This window comes from Manis pentadactyla, chromosome Y (genome assembly GCF_030020395.1).
Source record: "Manis pentadactyla isolate mManPen7 chromosome Y, mManPen7.hap1, whole genome shotgun sequence".
Classification (NCBI taxonomy): Eukaryota; Metazoa; Chordata; class Mammalia; order Pholidota; family Manidae; genus Manis; species Manis pentadactyla.
The window spans coordinates 35,277,277-35,300,676 of record NC_080039.1 but is presented as its reverse complement, the minus strand read 5'-3'; the positions used below and the strand labels follow the sequence as shown (position 1 = coordinate 35,300,676).

Here is a 23,400-nt window from a genome sequence, read left to right as displayed (position 1 = left end):
AGGTAGTTTTCCTTAAGAGAATTAATAGCAGAGAAGTGTCAGGCTCAGAGAGGACAAAAGTAAAAACAACAAACCTGAAAACAACAGACAATGTGTCATAAGGATCAGGGTCAGTGTGGTGGCTCCAAGATGCTCAGGAATCTAGACTCCTTTTCTCTCTCTGCTCTTCCATCCTTGTGGTTGCCTCGTGGCTCAATATGGATGCCGAAGCTCCAGCCATCACATCTACATCCCTGGAAGCAGGAATAAGGGAGCCAGTGAGGAACCAAAGGGCCTACCTTTCAATAGAGTTCATTCTTTTTTGGCAACCTACTGAACTTAGTGATGTGGTCACACGTAGCTGCATGAACATAATTCAGGAGCTATAGTTTGCTTATTAAGAGGTGCCGGTGGGGTGTCATATCAACCCATAGAAAACTTGAGTTCCATTGAGAAGAGACTTTGGTATCAACCAGAAGTTTCTGTTCAGGATGTCATGAAATAATCCAAGTTAGGGCAGGTGAGACATGGAGGCAACGGAGATGTGTGAACCAATGCTTGCTTCTGGAAGAGCTGGAACATTCCTTTCCCCTTGCTCCCAGACAAGTGAGTTGCTCACTCAGCACTTTGGGCCTTCTGTCCTCTGCTCCTTTCTCCTTACACACTGCCTCTTAGCCCTTCAGAAGAATACCTACAGGACAAATGAGCTGCATTTCACTTTAAAGAGAACATCTAGTAGGTAAGATTGATTTCTGAGGAAATGTATCCTGTGGAATAGAAGAAGTTGGGAAAGCGTGTTTATATGGAACATGTAAGGCTAACTCTTAGCATGTGGATAAAATTCAAGATAATAAACACAGAAAGTTGTCTCACTCATAATATACATTATGAGGTCAATACAGCTTCACAAATTCAGTTTTGCAAGATAACTCTCCAGAGAGCCCCCAGCCCCTTCCGCCGTGTCAGGGCACAGCACAAAGATACCATCCATGGACCACGAAGCGGGCTCTCACCAGACACCGAATCTGCCTGCACCTTGACCTCAGACTTCTACAGAACCGTGAGAAATAAATGTGTGTTGTTTACAAGCCCCCAGCCTATGAAGCGGCATCACAGCAGCCCCAGTGGTCTCAGGGGGTTGGATAGAGCAAGACGCAGGTGCATCTTAACCAAGGTTATTAAGTGTTGGGTTCCCATGAATTCTCACCAATGGCATTTCCTAAAGGCAGAAACGTTTGTGAACTCAAGACCAAGCCCCAGGGAACTCTGATATTGGATATCAGCAAGTGACACCTAGACTTTTCTCTACTGGTTTCTGACCAAATCTCACTTTCTTCCAGGAACAGGAAAATTGCATTGAAATAGAAGAGAAGAAAGAGAGAAAACATTGAATCTCCTCGATATTTTTAAGGCATTTCACTAAGCCATTCACACTCAGGACATCCCATAACCAAGTCATCTCCTGGGATGGCCACTGTGACCATCTTCATCTTATGCATAAAGGGAACAGAAGCCCCGAATGACTGGGGCCCTCGGCCAAGTTTCCATAGGTAGAAAGTGGAGACAGTATAAAAACTGGGCCTTTGTCACAGGACAAAGGGCATGTAACACACTGGCTCCCAGTTTACAATCCGCCAAATGGTAACAAAAAGTTATTTCTGTGTATCCTCTTACTACATGCATTCGCCAGCACACTGAAATCACAAGCAGAATCTCGACTGCACAGTGGTTATCTCCTACGAGCGTGAGCCATCGGTAACAGCAATCATATCCAAGAGCCAGATTGTTGCAATTGATGCTACGGAGTTCTCAGAAAGAAAACACTAGAAAGATGGTTGCTAACAAAAAGCATCGTCTTCCCATCTCAGCATATTCTGTTTTTCACTACTGTGCTTTTTGCAGTAATTGCAATATTCTAACGCACACATGGATGGTTGGCGCTTTCTTTCTCATATTTAACAAGATGGGACGAGGCATCTTGAGCTACTCAAGTTTAATCTACGTGCATGTGAATTTTAAAGACGCACCCACTTACTTATTTTACTGGCAAAACTTAGGTGTCAAGTCCCGGTAAGGTCGACATGTCTCAGCCAACACAAGCACGTCTCAGGTGTGAGAAGACCCAGGTGTGGCCAAATGCCTTTACACTCCCCAGACTGTGTACACTGGCTCGTTACAAAGGCAGACACGCCAATTCTGTGAAAGGCTCGTAAAGTGTCATTTAAAATAAGAACATTGAGAGTGTGTTTTCAACGTAGCAAAGGCAACAGAGAGAAATAAAAAATGGTCGTCAACTACCAGGAGAACGTGATGAAGACAGAAAGTCCACTTGGACACAATCACAGAGGAAAACATATAATATTTTTATTTCAATAGCCAGAACTGGGAAATGATCTGAAATCCTGGGACTGTGGCCTAAAATTTTCCACTTCCTTCAGCCAGACTAGAAACAGCACTGGATATAAAAAAATAGTGAAGATTATTGCACCAAGAAAAATTCATCTATAGTAGCATCTGGTGAACTAAAGGCAGAATGGAAAAATCAGAACCACGTCATTCTCCTAAGTCACCTTCCCAAATGCAAAGGAAATGGGGAGGGCAGTGTCTGAGATTTCCAAGGAGAGTCCACCTCTGATTCTCATTTGAGGTGGAATGGAGTGACTCTGCCTTGAATCTCTGCCATATTGTCCCCTTACAACTCAACAGCACCAGATTGAGGCTGAGTTAAGAAGACGCGAAGCAGTGTGATTTGTGGGATACCAAGAAGGTGCCTGTATGAGTTTCCGCCGTAACAAAAGACAAGGGGACTTAAACAAGCACATTATTGTCTCCCAGTCCTGGAGGCTGGAATCTGACATCCAGGTGTGAGCAGGGCTGGTTCCCCCTGGGGGTGTGGATGCCGTCTTCTCCCTGGACCTCACAAGGTCGTCCCTCTGTGTGTGTCCAAGTTCTTATCTCCTCCTTTTATAAGGACACCAGTCCTATGGGATCGGGGCTCACCCTGGTGACCTCGTTGCACCTTTATGCCCTCTTTCAAGACCTCCCAATGAAGTCCCATCCTGGGATACTGGGCAGGGAGGGCTCCAACATATTAGGGCTTAGGGCTACGTTTTGTGCTAAAACAGTCTGTGTACATCACTAGCTTCTACTCAGCCTGTCCCTATGGCAAAGGGGATACCTACAGAATTAGCTCTCACTGGAGAACATGGCAGAGAAAGGATCATTTCATGGGTAAGCTCAGGCCATGAAGAACTTCCTTCATGATGGCTTCAACACTGGTACACTGTCCTCTAAGTCAGAGGCCGGCAAACTATAGCCCACGGGCCCAATCTGGCCCACCCGCTGTTTTTTTGTCAATAAAGTTTTATTGGCACACAGTCACGTCCATTCACTGACATAGTTTCTGTGGCAGCTTTTGTGATTCAGGGCAGAGCTGAGCTGCTGTGGAAACCGGGTAACATGCAAAGCTAAAGATGATTTACTACCTGGCCAGGTTTTAAAAAAAAAAATGTACCAATTTCTGCTGTAAGTGATGGAGGGTGGCTGGAAAGGATTTGATTCAAGAGAATGATACACTGACATTTACAGTTGTACAACTGCCCAAGTGACCCCATGGCATTGGACCAGAGGCCATTAACAGATGGCATCATATCTCAAGGGAGATGGGGATGGAAATGAAGGGTTTGGGGACATGTGTGTCCGGGAATAGTAGCACGGGGTCCTGGTGGCTGCAAATCTGCACCATGACATCGATGTAAGTCTGTCTCTGGAGAAAGAAAAGGGTGAGATATGTGTTTGCAAAGATTTGCAGGACCCATGAGGACCGTGAAGACAAACGCTGTGCATGGACGTGGAGAGAGATGCCCAGGCAGGCTACAGACCTGGTAGGTGGGACACTGTTGATCCATAATAGGCAACAGTCTCCACAGGAATCTGAGCCCAGGTACAGCCCCCAGAAAAGGAGTTTTGGGGACTGATACCCCCTTGCAGGCTGTGGGCTGGTGATGTAGCATTGACGGAAGTGAGGATGTTGGTGGTGGGGGTGGGGGTTGAATGCTGGTCTGGGATGGAAATGGATGCAGAAGGAAACTGGAGCCCAGAGAGGGAGGTAAAGCTGTGGTGTCATGGTTGGAGGCTGATTGTCATGAAATATATGATTCTGAAGATGACGCAGCCATTTAGTGACAAGGAGGATCAGGATGAGGACTCGGCCACTGCGTGGTTTTCCCAATTTTTTTTGAGGGGGGTGCTGTGTGAGTGAGATTGCAAGATAGTCCCTGCAGGGGATGATTTCAGCTTTGCCACATGTATTCCCAGCTCCGAAGTGACTTTAGCATTCATCACACCTGGAGTCGAACTCAGAGACGGCTGCAGGTCCAGCCCGTGGAATGTGAGCCCTTCGCAGCCTCGGGAAGCAGGCTCCCAGGTCTTTGGTTAAGATGTGTGTCTAGGGAGTTTGTGTGAAGGAAGCATATGATATCTTGCTGCAGTCGTGCTCTGTCATTGCAGCCGTGGAAAGGGGGGAAGCCCTGACACGTGCACAGCGTGGTGGACGGAGCTGAGCCCACGGTGCTCAGGGAGAGACGCAGACACACAGGGACACACGGGGTGGGATCCGTTCACAGGAAACGCCCAGAACAGGCAGATGCACAGACAGATGTGGATTCGTGGCTGTCAGGGCCTGGGAGGGCTGGGGTGGCCTGCTTGTGGGAATGGGGTCTCCTTTGGGGGATGGAATGTTCCAGAACTAGATAGAGGAGTTGGTTGCAAAGCACTATTTATGTACTAAATGCCCCCTGAACTGTTTGCTCTGAAATGGTTAATCCTGTGTTATGTCAGTTTTATCTCAACAAATTATTTAAAAAATAATACAGTGGGAGTGGCGAGCTGACCCCAGCTAGAGCCGAGATAAACGACTACAACCCTTGCTGTCACCATTTAAACATGATCATTTTTATGTAGAGAACACAAAATGTATAGATAGATAATAGATACAGAAACAGATATAGGTATCTGTAGATTGATGATAGGATAGGATAGAGGTAGACAAATTGATCACTAGATAGATAGCAGACAGATGTTAGATAGATAGATGGTAGACACTCATGAGTTTTTGTGAAATAAGCCTGGTATAATTTATGCTAAAAAGGGGGAGGGGGCACAGTCAAAAATCCTTCCTAGTCAAACGCAGTAACCCTAATATAAAAGGGGCACGTGTGTTTGTTGAAGCAGTTGGCACCACCATGCACACACTGGCCGAGACAATGTTTTGAAGGATCATCACGTTGCGAGCCAGACTTTTGTTCAATTGGTAGATGCCCATTTGTATTACATTTGGGTTTCCAACTCTAATCGTTCCAGAAAGCTCTCAGGTTTATACTTAAGACTTTTATACTTTTGAGACATGTTATTTCGTGTTGGAGAATCGTTGCCGTCCTTAATTTCCTAAGTCACAGGGGAGGGAGTCCTTGTTGAAGGTTTTGCATGGAACAGGGTTCTTCGGGGGAAAACAAGGAGGTGCACGTTTGCAGCGGCCACATCCAATGGCCCTGAGGATTGTAAGAGGTTCGGCCACTTGCTGCCTCAGTGGTAAGTTCCCGTAGATACTGGTGCTGACTTCCGTGGGCCACGGAAATAGCCCTGAGCATAATGGCACATGAAGTATTTTTATTTCAGAGCTGATTCATCTGTGGCCCGACGTCACGGCTTGAAGAAGAATATACGAATCCAAACCAAACTGAACTTTATGAGGAGGCCCATCAGTGTTCACCGATGAGGTTCAGTCACACACTGAATGGTTACGACTGGCCAATGGGTCCCGTTGATGTGCCCGAATGGGACACAATCATCTTATACTCATTCCTGGACATCTGTCAAAGCAACACATGTCTGGGGATTAGAACAGGAGTGCCTGATATTTTTCCAAAGGCTAGTCAAGTGTGAAATGCTGAACACCTACCACCTTCCCGCCCTCATGGGGTGAATGCCTGGATCAGGGTACAGAATCCACTTAGTGAGTTTGGATCTCAGTGTGGACCGTGTTCTTTTGGAAGGTGACGAAGGTGGGGTTTGCTGAGATGCGCTTTACTCCTTCTAAGCCACTCAGCCCTCTGGGAGGGTTTTAGCTCCTGAAACTCTAAGAAGATGTGCTCGGCCATGACAATTCTCTGTCTGGGTGAAATTTGGGAGCATTGCGGAAGTGTAAAGTCAGAGGGAGGAAGAAAGAGAGTAACTCATGCCATCTTTAATAAATAATAACACTGCCATTTTCAGACCAAATGCAAGACCATCCAAAATGTAATTTTTGACAAGGGAGTCTGTCCAAGAGGAAAATAAGGGACTGAAAAAAAAAAAGAGAGAGAGACATAGACTTTTTGTCTAGTTACTTGTTTCCTGTTTGGTTTTATTCTGGAAGTCTGTCCTGAGCAAACCTCAGAAAGTGGTTGTTTATTTCAATAAAGAAGACTTTAATTTCCTATCTCTTCAGATGTTCTCTATATCTGAACTGGGTGTTTTATACAAATATTGCATTTAGATGTTGGGAAGCATTGGTTAAATGCCATTAAATTTCCAGGTTCCCTAGGGGGCTCTTGAGTTAGTGTAAACAAGAGTTTAAGGATAATCTAACAAATGCCCAAGGAACTTCAGAGAAAAACACGGGATATGTAGACATGCAGGCAGTGGCTGATAGGACCAGCCACACACTGTTTCCTGTCACCTCTGCAAGCGTCAACCAGAATGCTGAAGGACGGGTTTACCATTCACATCCTTGTTTGCATATTTCACCCCATCCATACTTATTTTTAAACAGTATCAACCTTCCCTGTACACACGTGAGACATCCTATAAATGTTTCTATAACCCTCTGCAACTTTGTTTCTTGCCAAAACAAATTTTCTGAGATTTTTCTTAAGGATACGTTAAGTCGCACTTCATTTATTGTCACTGTGTGTCCTAGCCCAGGATGTTGAATGGACATTGATTTGTTTCTAAGATTTTACCATTGCAAACAATGAATGGGAACCGTGCATGACTCCTGCTGTGCATGGCAGTACCTTGTTTCTGAGGATCCTACTAGCTCAGAAAATCCACGTGACTGAGATTATTTTTAAAATTCAGAAAATACGAGAAACTCCTAGCACCTTACCGACATATGCACTTTGCTCAGACCTAAATATTACCCAAGTCTGTTTATTTCACAACTTAAAACGTGGGACTGCTTGGAAATGTGAGGTTTTGCTTTATGACACAGGACAACGACTAGTCTGGAAGTAGTTGTGTTAATGCTCTGAGCTTAATTCATGTATTTTTAGAGAGTCCAGAAGAATCCTGAAGATCCCTTAGGAGTCCACCAAACTTCTTGGATGACCTGCTCCTGGGATATGTATGAAATAATCTAAGGAGCCATGGACCAGCCAGCACGGGTGGCTGAGAGTTCCCCAACTGGATGGGTGACCAAGCCATGAAGGCTGAAGTGGTGGCAGATAGGGAGAATCTTGAGAAAGATCCCAAAAGAATGACGTGCAGTTAGAGGCTAAGGTCTGAGGCTGTGTACCAAAATCATCGGGAAATGTTTCATCTACACAGGGCTCTTTTACAACTGTAACATGCCCATTCACAGGAGAAAAAGGTAAAAAAGAAATAACAGAGTAGGAAAGAAAGAATAAAGGGGAAATATGTATCGACGTGATTACGCTGCACAATGCTCACCTGGCACGCTTTCTCTTGAATGCTAGGCACACCCAGTTACTACAGTCTGATTAATGAAACAATGCAGACATCAAGATATTCCGTGCAGCAATCATTAAATACTTGATAACATGCAAGAGCCGTAGAAGGTCTTTCATTTGCCCTCAAGAGACTCACAATTTAAGTTTTCTTTTTTAATCGAGACTTGTTTTAAGGGACTTGTCTAAGCAAAGTTTCACCTTTCTGTTTTGTTTTTGATGATGCCTATTTTACTATGGTTTCTTTATAAAACCTAACACTTGGACGGAGCAAGCGTTTCTGATTTTCCCATGACACTACTTTTCCTGCGGGCAAGGAACGGCAACCTTTTCTGAGGATCCAACTTTTGCTCAAAAACACCGTCCACAGATGCCAAAGGCACACGGGTTTTGATGCTTGCACCCCTTTCACAGGAATCCTCCCTTGCAGTAACTCACACACTGCTTCATTTTTTTAAAAAAAAGTTATCTCGCGTTTCTATCTGAGCAGAATATGGAACTTGATGGACAAGGAAACTCAAGTCCCTTGGATTTGTGGGTGAAGTGAAACGATCAGCTATTGCAAAAGCATGGGTGCATTGTGCCTATTCTATAAAATAATAATAAATATAAGAAAAAATTTATAAATAATTTTCCAGAGAAACTTCCTTTTAAAGCAGAGGGAGGGAAATCTACTAGAAAAATAAAAACAGCTACCAAATTCCAGAGGGAAGAGCATGGTTGTGGTTTGCACTGCCCTCTCCTGGGGACTCTGAACCGAAAGGATCCTGTGGACCTAGTACAAAAAAAATATATTTTGGGGGTGATTATATGTACATGGATTGTTTCCAGTAAAAAGAGGGCAGGAAAGTCAACCTGCATATGTTTCTAGTTAATTTATATTGTTGTTTGATCGTCCACAAAACGGCAATCCGCCATACCAGCAAATACTCTGTGTACAAGTGACCGATACGTTTGCAGTTCAAAGGACTACAAAGTATGGTTTCTTCTTTCTTGCAAAGATTAGGCAACAATAAAGTTTCTTTTTTAAATGTTCAGACTCATCGCGTCCAAATTCCTTTGGCCTACGTAGCTTTAAAGAGGTTTGCAAAATCCGCTGGGACCACGATGTGATACGATCCTGCAGCAACTACAGAAAAATGCCTGATGTTTCTACGTGATTTTACGATCATTGAAAATATCTCAGGGAGAGCAAAGGCCCCTAAAGGCAACAGATGAGAGTCAAGACTTCCCTTGCCTTATTCTGCTTGATTTATTTTATTTTTTTTTATTCCTGATTCCACAAGTCATTGTCAGAACTGAAAAGGAATGTGGCAACACTTAATTGCTGGATCCACGAAGCCAGGAAGATGTGAGCCTCCTCGGAGAGCCAGGGGCTTTCCAAAGCATTGGAAACGAGCCCCTGCAAGAAGCAGAGAAACGGGGAAAAACGCTTCTGCACATGGCCTCGTCTGGTCCCAGTGCTGGCAACGCAGAGACAAAATGCACCACGTTCTAAGTGGTCCTGTGTCCATCTGGCCTCACGCTCCTTGACCTGGATGACTGTATCCCCAGAGGACACCTGGCAGTATCTGGAGACAACTTTGGGTCTTGCAATTTGGAGAGCATCTCGGGGTGGGGTGGAGACCAGGGATGCACCTCAACACCCCACAGTGCACAGGATGCCCACCCCAGGGAGCCATCCCGCTCCAGATGTCATCCCTGAGGTGAATAACCCGGTCTTGCAATGAGAGACTCTACCTACCTATTCGTTTACCCACCCATCTATTCATTCACCCACCTACCTTCCCGTCTATCCATCTACCCACCCACCATCCATCCATCCATCAACCCAGGGGTCAGGTTCCCACAAACAAACTCTGGGGGGACATGCACATTCCTACAGCACCCCTCCCTGCCACCCCATGCAGGCAGCAGGTCACCCCAGAGACACCCCTGAGAGGCAAACCCATGCATTCAGTTACATATGTGACCCAGCACACTGAGCAGCCGAGTCTCACATAGACGCTTGTTTCAAGGGTCTGTCCAAATGTTGGCAATTCCATAGTGACACGGACCCTCTCGTTTACCGATTCTTCCTGTAAGATATCCCTTTTGCTTCTCGAAATGAGAATATTAAAACACATACCTTGGCAGGGCTTTGAAAATCAACCAGTCAAATGCCCTGTTCTTCACCGACCATGAGGACTGCAAGCTGGGAAGAATTCAATGCTGTCTTCTCAGCGTGAATGTATTTTCTCTTCTCACTAGAGCAGATCTGAAGCCCGGGGATAAATTCATGTTATTAAAGTACAACTTCACATTAAAAACAAAAGGAGCCCCATTGTTATTTTTGGTGAAACGATCTCTGTATTATCTACAAGCAGTTATTTTTGTGCTATCCAATTTTTTCCAGTCGCATTGAGAGAGAACTGATAAACATGGCTATATATGTTTAAGGTGTACAGTGTGCTGGTTTGATTGAGGTATACTAGGAAATGATTGTCCCAATGGCTTCAACTAACGTCCACCTTCTCAGAGATAACAGGAGAAAAAGAAAGGAAATAAACTTTGTCCTTGCCATGACAATTGTGAGCATTTACTCTCTCAACTGTCCTGTCCGTCACAGAGCAGTGTTAGCTACAGTCCCCGTGTGGTGCATCACATCCCTAGGATGTATTTGTTGCACGTGGACATGTGTATACTTGGCCACCATCCTCCAAGACCCCTCCCTCCACTTTCTGCCTCTGCTCAGCCTAAGGTTCATCTCTTTTTCTATGACTTTCTCTTCTTTTAAAGATTGCACCCCTCAGTGATATCATACACGGTCTGTCTACCTCTATTTGACGTATCCCACTTAGCAGGCTGTCCTGAAGGTCCATTCATGTTGTCCCAAATGGTAGGAGTCCCTCATTCTTTATGGCTGAATAATATTCCATTGTATAGACACACATCTTTAAGCATTCATCCATTGATAGACACTTAGGTTGTTCCCATCTCAGCTGCTGTACATAAAGCTGTTATGATCATGGGGGTGCAGATAACTTTTCAAGTTAGTGTTTTTCATTTCCTTTGGATATACTCCAAGAAGTGGGGTTGCTGGACCGTATGGGAGCACTCTTTTTTAATGTTTTGAGGAGCCGCCGTACTGCTTTTCCACAGTGGCCGCACCAATTTACATTCCCACCAACGGTGCACGGGGGGGCTCCCTGCTCTTCCCATTGTGATATCAATTTTAACTTGGGCTTTTAAATTTAGGTAAGCTCATCAAAGCATGGAATTTTTATTTGGAATCTTGTCCTGTTTCAAATTAAAAGACAATATTGAGTTAAAGAATTAGCTCTATATTCCTATGAAAATGTATTTTTAAACCAACTGGGCTTTCACAGAATGTGACACGGGATGTGAAAGTTCTCTGCCTTTCCAGGACCATACAGGTCACTTCTTCAGAAACTCCAGATTTATCTATAATTGGGATGGGCTCGGAAAATGCTTGTTACGTTCTTTGTCCCTCCTATGAATGTGTTTTTATGAGAAGAATGTTAATATTTTGGCTCTCACGGATTTGTTCTTCTGCAGAAAAGTTGCATCACAATTTTTTCTACAAGGGTTTGAAATAGCAGGTCAGGTTTAAAAATAATGAATGGATAGACATAAACCAAGGAAGATAATCGATGATAGATAGATGATACAGATGGGTGGATGATAGAATGTAAGAGAGACAGAGAGATGTCTTTTTGTAACATGGAAAAATATCAAAATGCATTAGCAAATGTCTAATAAAGACATTTAATTTTCAAAAACAAACTGCAGTGCCGTGGAACTGGTCCCGTAAAATCAACAGTATTCTGAGATGTTTATCTGTCTCTTCCAACTTAGGTCGCTTGCTCAGGGTTTCTCAATCTTAGCATGACTGCCTTTTGGGGCCAGACCATTCCCTCCAGGGGACTGTCCTGTGCCCTATGACATAGTGAACAGCATTCTTTGCCCCCACCCACTAGATCCCAGCAGCATTTCCTCTTCCCAGGGGTAACAACTCCAGACATGGCCAAGTGTCCCCCAGGGGGCAGAATCTCCCCCTACAGACAGACCTATACCCTCGTTTCCTGGGCTGTTGTGAATCAGCGTGTATTACTATGGGAGGGATAATCTTATGTGTCAGCTTGGTTAGGCGATGGCACCCCCCAGATGTTTGCCAGGTGTTAAGACATTATTCTAGATGTTTCTGGGAGGGTGGATTTCAGAGGAGATCAACATTCACATCTTTGGACGTTGAGTAAAGCAGAGAGATTGCTTTCCATAATGTGGGTGGGCCTCGTCCAATCAGCCGAAGGCCTGCATGGTGCAAAGACTGACCCACCCTGAGGAAGAGGGAATTCTGCAGTGGGTGACCTTGGCCTTGAACCCCCAGGTCTTTCTGAATCTCCAGCCCGCTGGCCTGCTTGTCAGTTTAGCTTCTCCAAGCCTTCACTACCATGTGTGCTAATTCCTTAAGATAAATCTTGGTAGACAGACACACAACGCAGGTACATACATACATAAAGGCACATGATAAAGAGACGTAGACAGGTGACAGGTAGGTAGATGACACATCAGGTAGACAGATGATAGATAGATAACAGATAGATAGATGAGAGATGCACATACATACAATATAGGTGACATTATAGATATGGATATAGACATAGATGCTAAATGATGTGCATATATAGGTATCTATCTGCCTAACCATATATATGTGTGTGTGTATGTGTACACATACATAAACACACACACATTCTACTTCTGTTTCCCTGGAAAATCCTGGCTAACACTTACTTACAGTTTAGAAATAATTAGATATTTTAGAACACACAACCTGTTGGTGTGAGTCACCAAGGAGAGGCTTTGTCTCATCCCGGAATCCAGCCTTCACCCCACAGTCATCTTGTCCCTCCAAGTCCCATTTTCTACAGTGTCCCACTGGCCTTTGAGTCCAAGTCCTTCCAGGGCTGACTCCTCAGCAACATTGAGGCATCGAGCGGACGTTTCTGGGGACCCTGTCTGCATGCCGAGTAACCCTGACTTGGAGTTGGGAGTGTGCTCTGAAATATTTAATTATTTCTCAACTGTTATCTGCTCCCCGGGAAGCCTGCCAGCTCAGAAGGGCCTTCTCTTTCATTTGCTTGCAAAATCTAGATTGAAGAAGAAATGAGCTGGCAGGCGTGATTCTGTGTCTGTGTTTTTTTAAATTGAGATGACTTTGGGGGCATTTAGGACATTTATAAGCTGTGTAATCACCACCAGTGTCCAGTTCCAGGACGTGTCCACCCTGTCCCCGTGCAACATGCATGCACCTGCTCCGGACACTGCCCATGTACGGATCCCACCCCGCGTGTCCCTGCGTGTCTGCATCTCTTCCCGAGCACGGCGGGTTCAAAGGCTTCTCTCCTTTTTCACTTTTTTAAAAGACTTTATTGAGAAAGAGACCCTGGTTGTGTTTTAGCAGGAAAGCCCATGAGCCTTCAAGGGAACGGGAGGGGGCCGAAGGAGCCATGTGCTCACCCATGACGCCCACACGGCTTGATGTAACATCCAGGTAGAAAAAAATACATCAGTTTGGGTTTTTCTGTTCCATCCATTCATGCATTCTTAATTTATTCACCCACTGAGTACAGTTATGAGAAATGAGGAGGTTCTGACAAGATGACGTTGCTGATAACAGAACATTCTTCTTTCCTCCCCCAAACCCATCTGTAGGTACGTCTGTTCTCACACACGCCAGGAGGTTTCAGCTAGGCACCCCCAACCACTCTGCATACTTTCCTCCGAGCTGCCACGCAGTAAATTTTATGATTCTTGAAAGCTTACGACAGGGAGGGAAGCATATCTGAGCGCAGCGCCTCCGGAACCCGACTCTGCCTTCCATCACGCCGGGAAGAGGAATGTGGCAGGCCAGGCGTGCCAAAGGGTCATCCTGAGACCCGCTTGCACACTTAGGAAGTTAGGGGAAGTGCAAATAACACATGCACGGTCTTTCCCCGGTGATTATCTGAGGGCCAAATGGTTGATGAGAACATAACAGAGGGAAGCTCAAAACCATGAGGGGTTCCTGTTAGGACTTCAAGACAGATGGCACGAGGGTGATTCCCGGTGACCTGGCGCCGCTCCTTTGCGTGCGCACAAAAGCGGTCAGAGCCAGGCAGAAATAAATGTCTCTCATCTTTCTCTCCACTTTGACACGTTGTTCTTGCTTCCAAGAACATTAGCCCACATGCAAGGACACACCGATGTCCCCAAACAGGGGCCGAACATCAGAGTGACTTCACAGTTGCATTGAAGACAAGCTCCAAGCTGCAAGGGTAACCAGTCATTGAATTCCCTGGAATTGCCATGGTTTTAGGGATTAGGGTGAGGGAGCCCGTTTTGAAGACAACTCCCAGACAGAAAGCAGCGTAAGCCGATTTCTGGATGGTGACGGGCACGATTAAATCCCAGTTGCTTTGTGCTTTATGGCTGTTGGGTTATTTGTCTCACAGCAGATAAGTGGGTGGCTGCAGCGCTAACCTCGGAGGGTGCTGGACGGATGGCAGCGGTGACGGGCTCGTTTATATTTTTCTCTCTATAAAACCTGATGATAACCCCATCACATTCCTACCCAGAAAAGGGCACTTCGCATTTCTTGATAATACACCTCCCTTCACTGCACAGGACAAGCAGAGGTGGCTTTTCCTTCTTCAGCTTAACAGAATTTCTTTTTCTAAAAAGAATTTTTTATTGTGGTCAGAGCACGTAACATGAGATCTTCCCTCTTAATAGATTTTATGTGCACAGCACAGGAGGCTCCAGTCCAGGCACCCTATTGCACATCAGATCGTTAAAACTTTCTCACCTTCCTAATTTTCCACAAGTCAAGAGGTTTGGCCATGGAAAAGGGTCACCAGACACGCCATTCTTTATCTCACATCTACCTCGGTTTTTTTTTTTTACATCTGTGAAAACTTTAAAGAAAAGCCCACGTGACAGGTGTACAAAAGCACTCAGCCAGCTGTAATCTGTATCAGACACATCGCTGCATTCTTCATAGACGTATGCAGGGAGAGAAAGCAATATTTTATTACCAATGTGTAGTCCCAAAAGAAGGGACTAAAGCGGTGACACCCAAAGAGGGCTGGTTTTGCTCCCCAGGGGACACTCAGCAATGTTGGGGGGGGCATTTTTGATCCTCAGAATGAGGGTATGGGATGCCCCTGGCATTTGGGGGGGGTGGCACCCAGGGATGGTACTCAACACCCTACAATGCACAGCACAGCCTCACAGCCAAGAGTTTATCCAAGCCCAAATGTCACCAGCACTTAGAGAAGCCCTGAATGAAAGAATATGTAGAAATAGTTGGATCATGATGTGACAGGATGTTAATGGAATTCCTGGCTCTAAAACTTGATTTACTTTCTAAAGTGGGTGTTCATGCTCAGAAGGGCAGCTCAGATTTTCCCACAAATGCATCTGGATTCTGCAGAATTAAAAGCAGGAGCGGAAATCCCAAAGGCGATAAAAACAGGATCTCAAAAAAGATACCTGCACCCCCATGTTCAATGCAGTGTTCTTCCCAATAGCTGAGTTGTGGAAACCACCTGAGTGTCTGTCCACAGACATGACTGGGTAAAGAAAACGTGGTCTAGAGATACACGTGGAAATATTACTCAGCCATGACAAAGGAGTTTAGGCTATTTGTGACAACACGGTGGATCTTGAGGGCATTATGCTAAGTGAGATAAACCAGACAGACAAATACTGTATGGTCTCACTTATATGTGAAATAGACCAGAAGCCAAACTTATAAAAAGAGAAAAAAATGATAGCTCCATGGGATATGGAGGAGGTTGGGCAGATATAGTTTAAGGGTACAAATTAGCAAGTCGTAATAAATAAGCCCCAGAAATGTAATACATATGACAGTGAATATAAACAATATTACATTGTCTACATTAAACTTGCTTGACAATAGATCTGAATTATCCCCACCGGGGAAAAAAGACATAATTTATGTGATGTAATAGTTGTTAGCTATGGCCGCAATGACAATGACATGCCAATATATGAATGTATCAAATCAACATACTCTCCAGCTTAAACTTGCACAGTAATGCATTCTGTCAATTATGATTCAGTTACGAAGCAGGGGCTGGCCCCTATTTGGGGGCGGGAGCTTTGTTGTCCACCTGGAATTTCAGGGGAGTTGAGGCAGGGCACACGGCAGAGAGCATGTCCCTTCTCAAGCAACACTGAGCAAGTTATAACAAGACATGTTGGATGGTGACAAGGCCCCTCAGAGCCAGTCCAGTCCCCATCCCATTCCAGATGGCTGGAACTGGTCACCCATGTGTGTCTCCAGGCCACAGCCCTGGTCTGCTGTTGACTCCAGCCCATGGGGTTGTCCCAGCTCAAGCTGTCCCCCACCTGAGCGTGGCTCTGCCACCTTCCTGCCCCCAGTCCCCACCCCCTCCTAAGTGGCCTTGGGTCAGTTCTCCAAAAGGCGATACACTGGAGGATCGACTCCTGGAAACGGTCTGTCCTACTGACTTACCGAAGCATGTTCGTGGGGCCCGGGAGGGCACTACCAGCTCCCCTGGCATATCTGTCCCTCGGCGCGAGTCCTTCCGTCTGCTCCAGCTTGCTTCTCTGTACCAGCTGAGAGCTCGGGCACAGAGAGACCACATGCGCCCTAGGAGGCGATTCGGAAAACAGGTCAAAGCAATCATGGAGTGTCCAAAACATGCATAACCGCCTGGTGTAATGTGACCCACCAAGGACTTAATGAGCTTCCAAAAGAGTCAGCCAAGTATTTGCTACGATCTGTGAAAGCTGTTTAAGTCTATGTATCTCTCTCTCTCTCTCTCTCTCTCTCTCTCTCTCTCTATCATCTATCTATCTATCTATCTATCTATCTATCTATCTATCTATCTATCTATCTATCTATCTATCTATCTATCTACATGTCTACCTATCATCTATCAATGTCTGTCCATCTATCCGCCTATCTACCTACCTGTCTATCATCTATCTCTGCCTGTATATCTATCAGCTATCTGTCTATTGCATATCTATTTATCATCTATCACCTACCTATCTAGATATTATCTATAACCTGTCTGTGTATCTACCTAGTATCTATTTATCTAGTCTAGTCTGTCTTATTATATTAGGTATTATGATCTACCATTCTATTTATTTATTCTTATCTATTATATATATATATGTGTGTATGTATATATATATATATATATATATATACCGATGGATAGATGATAGATCATTTGTCATATTCACAAATGTTTAACATGAAACACTTTTGGGGGGCTAAAGTGGGCAATTAGATAAATGCAGACAGAAATCACTTCCAGGAATTAGTGATGGGCACCTGATGCCCTTCTGACCCACCCTCACACCTGGGCACGGCTAGGGGCCGTGTCTGGGGAGCCTCTCTGGCCCCCTCTGCTGCCTCTCCATGCCCAGCACCACAGCGTCTTCCCTGCCCCCCACCCAGCCCCTGGGACTCCATCAGTCACCATCTGTCCTCCCTCCACACACACACACACACACACACACACACACACACACACACACACACACACACACACACGAGCGCCCCAGGCGTCTTCTGGAACCTGGTTCTCCCCACCTGGGACCCGAAGCTGGCAACCATCCAGGTAAATCACCTCCATACTGAGCTCCTTGCCCAGCGGCCACTGAGGGAATTGTAATTCAGGGCGCTGAGTTTTCACTCCTCAGATACCATAACCACTGCATAGGGAAGTTATTTCCTGCTTCAGGAAATGGCAGAAAGGAGACGGAGAATATTTTACACTTTGTTCCACCTTGCCTTTTCCAGCCCGTTCCTAAAGCTCCTGGTCACATAACATGCAATAAAAGGTAAGTCCTAGGGAGATTTTTCAGGCAGGCTCTCCCCACCATGCTTCCAAGGGCTATGGTTCTGTTTCAAAAGAAATTAAATGTGTTTCATTATAATGTTTCGTGGCACACAGAGATGTATATGCTAGGGGGCTAGGGGAATTCTCTGATATTTGCTGCTGGTAGGCACAACAATTTTGTATCTTCCATCCTGCAGGTCTCCCCCACTGACGTATGTACAAAGAATTGCACGTAAACTTACTTTTTATCGCCTTGTCTGTATTCTTCGCTGTATAATTCCCATTTTCTTACTGAAAGCAACGTGACCACCTTTTCCTGAGAAATCATGACCAGGTATAAATCATATTACCTTTTAAGTAACTCCCTATGCCAGGAAATGATTTTTTAAGCTATCGTTTGGATTATCCACATATTTTTGGATGTTGTAAGGAGATGAAATGCGATAATGTGGTGGGTGGGAAAATCAATGCACTGCGTAAAATTGAATCTTACGTACACCGAATAAACCAAAAAGGGAATTTTGTGCAGTGATAGGGAGCCAAAATCTGATATCTCTCCCAAAAGGAAAGAGGCTCAAGAGATTATTTTTTTCCAAGTTTAGAAACCATTGACATTTAATGAGTTTTCTGTTTTGATTATGATTTAAATCTCTTCCAGATTTCTACTACTCTCAGAAAAAAAAAATATGGCTTCATGCTTTTAGCGAAGAAAGATCAAAATAGTATCTTAAATACTCTCAGAAGACTTCTTATACATACACAAAATATTCGGAGTTCACATGAAATAAAGCAGAAACAGATAGACTGATTCTACCTTAGATTACACCAGCATTTAAGCATTAAGATGAATAAAAATGAGATCAATCAAAAAAATATCAATTCACCCAAATGGAAACATTTAAAAAATCTCCATTATGACTCAGACTCACTACTCCCAACAATAGTCAAAATGTTATGTGCAAACAAATAATGTCATGTTCTTTGTTTACATAATGAGGATTCCTGGACATGCACATTTCAGCCCTTTCTGGGAAAAATCCAATGAAGGGCTGATGGTTGAGTCATCCTATGGTTGAGGCAGCAAAGCCATTTTATGATAACCGAGTCAAGGGATAAACAAATTGCTCTCTAAAACAGATAAATTGATTGCACTATATATAGCGTCCCCTGTTCTAAGGGATTTCCCTTCCAGAAACCACAGGTGATCTTGACCCAGGTCCCATGGCGAACTTCTCCTCCAGGTTAGGATTAAGTATAAGCAGAGGTGTGAGAGCTTCTGGATCTCCATCAAATAAGCGGTCTGTTAGTGAAGGAGCCACACCAGTTATTGCTGCATAACAAATAACCCCAATACTTAGCAGCTAAAGTCAACCACCGCTTGATTTGGGTGATACCGCATGATTGCTCATCTCAAAGAAGCAACCTTACCTTCTTCTCATGGTGCTCTCAGGGCTCTAGGCTCATGGGCAGGACCACCCAGCAGGCATGGGTGTGAATCTAGAGACTTTTCAGTCCCATCCAGACCATCTGGTTGATGGCAGCTGTGTTGGCTGCCATCTTGGGCAACATTGAAGGAACGGCTTCCCGGCAGAGCCCAGCCCATGTGGCTGATTCACAGAATTGTGTGCAAATACAGTATTGGTGATACTAAAGCAGGAATGGAAGGGCTGATCTTTCATGCAGCAATAGGTGACTGATTCACAAACTGCTCCCCGAAGCAGGACGTCATTGCTATAACAAGAGCTTAAACCATACCGTTTGGCTTTGAAGCTGGGTGGTGAATAGCTGTTGGGAAAATAGTAATGAAATGGCAGGGAAGCTAGGAAAAAAAAAAAGATCACCTGTGATATGTTGGGAAAAAAAGAGAAAAACTATAGCCTGATATAACTTGGGAGATAAAGATGTGCCTAATCATCTTTGCTTTGGAGAAGGTGGGTCTTTTTCAAACTGGGTACCATTGCAATTTGGGACCAGAAAATTCTGTCATGGGACAGGAAGGAAGGAGCTGTCACATGCCCTGGGGGATTTTAGCAGGATTCTTGGCTTCTGTTCTGAAGTGTTGCTCCCCCAGGGCCATGAGTGTAGACCGTTTACATTGTTTTAACCTATTTCATTTCAGGACGATTTGTTACACAGCCAAAGATGACTGACACACCTGAGAATCTGTTCGTGGAGGTTCTTTTCTCCCTGCTTCCATCAGGGCCCTAGGGTTCATCCTACTCATTTTCAGTGCGTCCCATGGGATGAATATGACATTCAACCACCTTAGCTGACTTTGACAACCCTTCTAGGAGACAGATTCCCACCTTAAATGAGCAAACTGGTGCTTGGTGAGTTCAAACAACCGGCCCCCTGCCCCCAGTACAGGAAGCTGCCTAGTTTTTTAAGGCTGCCCTGAGAAATTATCATGAAGTGAGTGACTGTAAAACAGCGGTTCTCTTGCAATTCTGGATTCTGAGACCCATCTCACTGTGCTGACATCAAGGTGTGGGCAGGGCTGTGCTCCTAATGGAGATTCTTGGGGGCTGGGGAGTGGCATCGATTCCATTGCCTTTTCCAACTCCTAGAGTCTATCTTGCATTCATTGGCTTATGGACTTTCCCTCTGTCTTCAAAGCCAGCAATAGTGGGTTGAATCCTTTGCACATAGGGTCATTCTGATCTCCTCTTCTACCTCCGTCTTCCACCTTTAAGATTCCTTGGGATTACACTGCACCCACCTGGATAAGCCAAGATCACCTCCCTATGTTAAGGGTCAGCTGATTAGCAACCTTAATCCCATCTGCCACTTCATCCCCCTTGGACCTTTAACCAACTATATTCACAGGATCTGAGGGTTATGACTTAGACATGTTTTCGGGGGGTGACCATCACATCACCTCATGCTGGGTATCTGGGAATTGGCCATGGTGCAGGGAGGGCTTACATGAGGGAAATCATACTAGATCAATCGCAGCTCCCAAGTCCCCTCAGACATTGATTTATCAGCACTCCAACGGATATAATGCCGCAACAGGAGAGCAATGCAGCATCATGGGGAAAGGTTTTATCAGAAAAAGGCAATTCCTAAAGATACTCAAGAGAGGCTTGCAGCCCTGCAGGTGGAGGCTTTGCAGGATAAGTCACACTTCTGACACATTTGTAGAAGCATCTGCTCGAAGACGTAGCTGGAGAGTAGGTGGGACCCAGGGAGAGAAGAGCTATCTTAGCCTTCTCGAGAAATTTGGGGTTCATGAGCTCAAAGCGTGAGTTGTCATTACCGCACTTATTGAATAAAAACTCGTTTAAGCTCCGTTGCAGACCAAGTGTTCTGTGAAAACGAGGGAAAGAAGATCCACGGTAGTTGACCGAATCTTGTGTTTTTTTCCATTAAAATCTGGACATCACTCTTCACAGCAACTCTGTTAAAGTCACAACTGTTGATGAATACGAAGGTGGTAGGGTTTCCCATGAAGAATCAGATTTTGCTCACGACTTAAAAGAGACACACCCACACTTAACACTTTCTAGTCTAGATTTTGGTCTCCACTTGAGTAAATCTTTTTCTTGACCCTGAGATTCATTATGCTACCAGAAGGGAGGATATACCATAAAGAAGTCAAATGCAAAACCCACAGGGCTCTCGTAAGAGAAAAGAGGAGGACTATGTTGTATTTTTGTCCACATAAAGGGGATTTCTCTGCAGGAAGTCGAAGGCTCCATGTGGCAGAGGGGAACTCATCAGGGAGGAATGTAGTGGTTGCTCCACATGATAGACATTCCCAGTCTGCTTTCATGTGTTCAGAGGACACATGTATATTTAATGGGTTAGGTCATTCCCTCAACACAGCTGAACCCGTGTTTGTTGGCTATAAACAGCACCCCCCTCCCCGTATGCATCGACCATCTGAACATTCATTTCTGCAGTGGAAGCAAATTTTTAAAATAGAAATAAAAGGGGCTGCTCCATCTGGACACCACGTGTCTGGAAAATATTCTTTGATATGGCTTGTTTCACACATGGCTTCAGCTGGTATTCTCGGGGCTGTTGTGTTACTTGTGCACATGTGGGCTTCACAGTCTAGCTGGGAATAAGGGAGAATGGGGCTCAGAAGCTGGCAGGTGAGACCTGGCACACACGCTATGGGAACTGAAGAGAGTTTCCTGGAAGGAAAACTCAAGAAATCTCTAGGGAGGAACACCCATGTACAGCTGGTGCTGAAAAATGGGTTTTACTTGTATACAAAGACACAGAGAGTCAAAAGTATGAGTCAGTTCATGCTGGGAACCAAGCAAGGCAGATGCACAGAAAAGGAAAACATTTCATTCCAGGGTCCTGGAGGGCAGGTTATTAGAATAATACGTAACCTTCTTATTGAATAATAATAATAAAGGTGATAAATGCAATACATGTAGAAACGCATCCATTTTGTCACTAAAACTGAGAGGGAGGTACTTGATTCTGTTGAAAGCTGGAAGCCACTGAGGTATGTTGATCAAATCTTTCACACGACCGTGTCAACCCCCAGACATTGATCTCTAGTGCTTCTCGCACCTAATGCATTTAAAAATATTAGTTCTGCAATTGATGTTAAGACTTTGTGGTTGGGTTTTTTTCTGTGTTTGTTCTGTGTTTTGACTTCTATTGGGACCGTCTTTCATTCCTGGCACATCAGTAGAAGGAGGGATGTTGTTGAGAGCACAACAAAGTCCACACAGGAAAGTTTTAGGTAGATTTCATCATTAGGACACTGGTGTTCCAAGCATTTTAGGATGTTTGTATATAATTCTGGATAGAATCAAGGAAGAGTTTGTCCAGAGATTCTTTGAAGTCCTATGATTCTATTAAGCTATGCAAATATATTTGAGTCTATCACTGTAGGGCAAATACAAACTTCTAAATGAGGTGTCAGAGCTCAAGGTCATGAACTTTATGGGGAGTCGCTTTTCAGTCTTGCAAGGGACTTGGCCATCTGTTTGCAGCACTGCCTTCCATTCTGTGGGGGCTATGAGTCAACACACCCATGGCTAAAATTTTGGGCTATTCCTCTGGGTCAGAAGTTGCATGTTTTAAATTGTGAAGAAATAGCCGATATGTTCCCTGTGAGCTGTAATGACTCTCATATGTCAATGTCTCAAGCATCGGAGCTGAAGGGTTTCACACATCATACATCTGAACTGGGTGATAAAAATGGCAGGAGGTGCTGAAGGAAAACAATGGTGAACCAAGCCAATCTTGTTAGACCTACAAAATCCCGTTCTAATCAATTGCCCCCTTTGAAATCCCACCCCATACCTATTTGTGTAGGTTGACCACATTGCTCTCACCCCAAAGGCACTCTATAGATGAGATAAGCAAAAGCCCAATTCATATGGGCTTCTTAAATACATTGTTGATACCTGAAATATTCAATATTATGAAGTCTTCCCCAAATGCTACCTTCGTGAAAGAAGTGAGAAATATACTTGGACTGTAAACTCATTACTGTCTTTCATCTCTGAAACCAGCCTTGCTGATAATAGGTACGCCAAACCCCAGGACATACTGCCTCTGGGAACAGTCTGGTGAATTTTACTTTTCACATGGACAGGATCTAGCAATGCATGTTTCTCTCCACACCTGAGAATCCATGTTTCCAGAGCCATGGATACGTCCGAGTTTTCTGTGTGATCGGAGGTCTCTTGCAGCTTCGGATGAAAAAGCCTTGACTTTACACCCTGCAACATGCAGCTGGTGGAGAGACAGATGGTGTGACTCAAGCAATCCTTAGGAAACTAAAATCACTGCCAGCAAGGCAGAGCCAAGTCAGGGAAATATGTGAAGTC

The 23,400-nt window shown here is 44.6% G+C and overlaps 1 long non-coding RNA gene across 1 annotated transcript; it reads right to left on the bottom strand.

Moving 5' to 3' along the window:
* Positions 1 to 92: 92 nt before the first annotated feature.
* Positions 93 to 16,552, bottom strand: LOC130682139 (uncharacterized). Its single transcript, XR_008995415.1, has 3 exons — positions 16,252 to 16,552; positions 9,835 to 9,963; positions 93 to 233 (listed from the first exon to the last, which is right to left on the bottom strand). It is a non-coding gene; the product is annotated as an uncharacterized LOC130682139 (long non-coding RNA).
* Between the last annotated feature and the right edge of the window lie 6,848 nt (positions 16,553 to 23,400).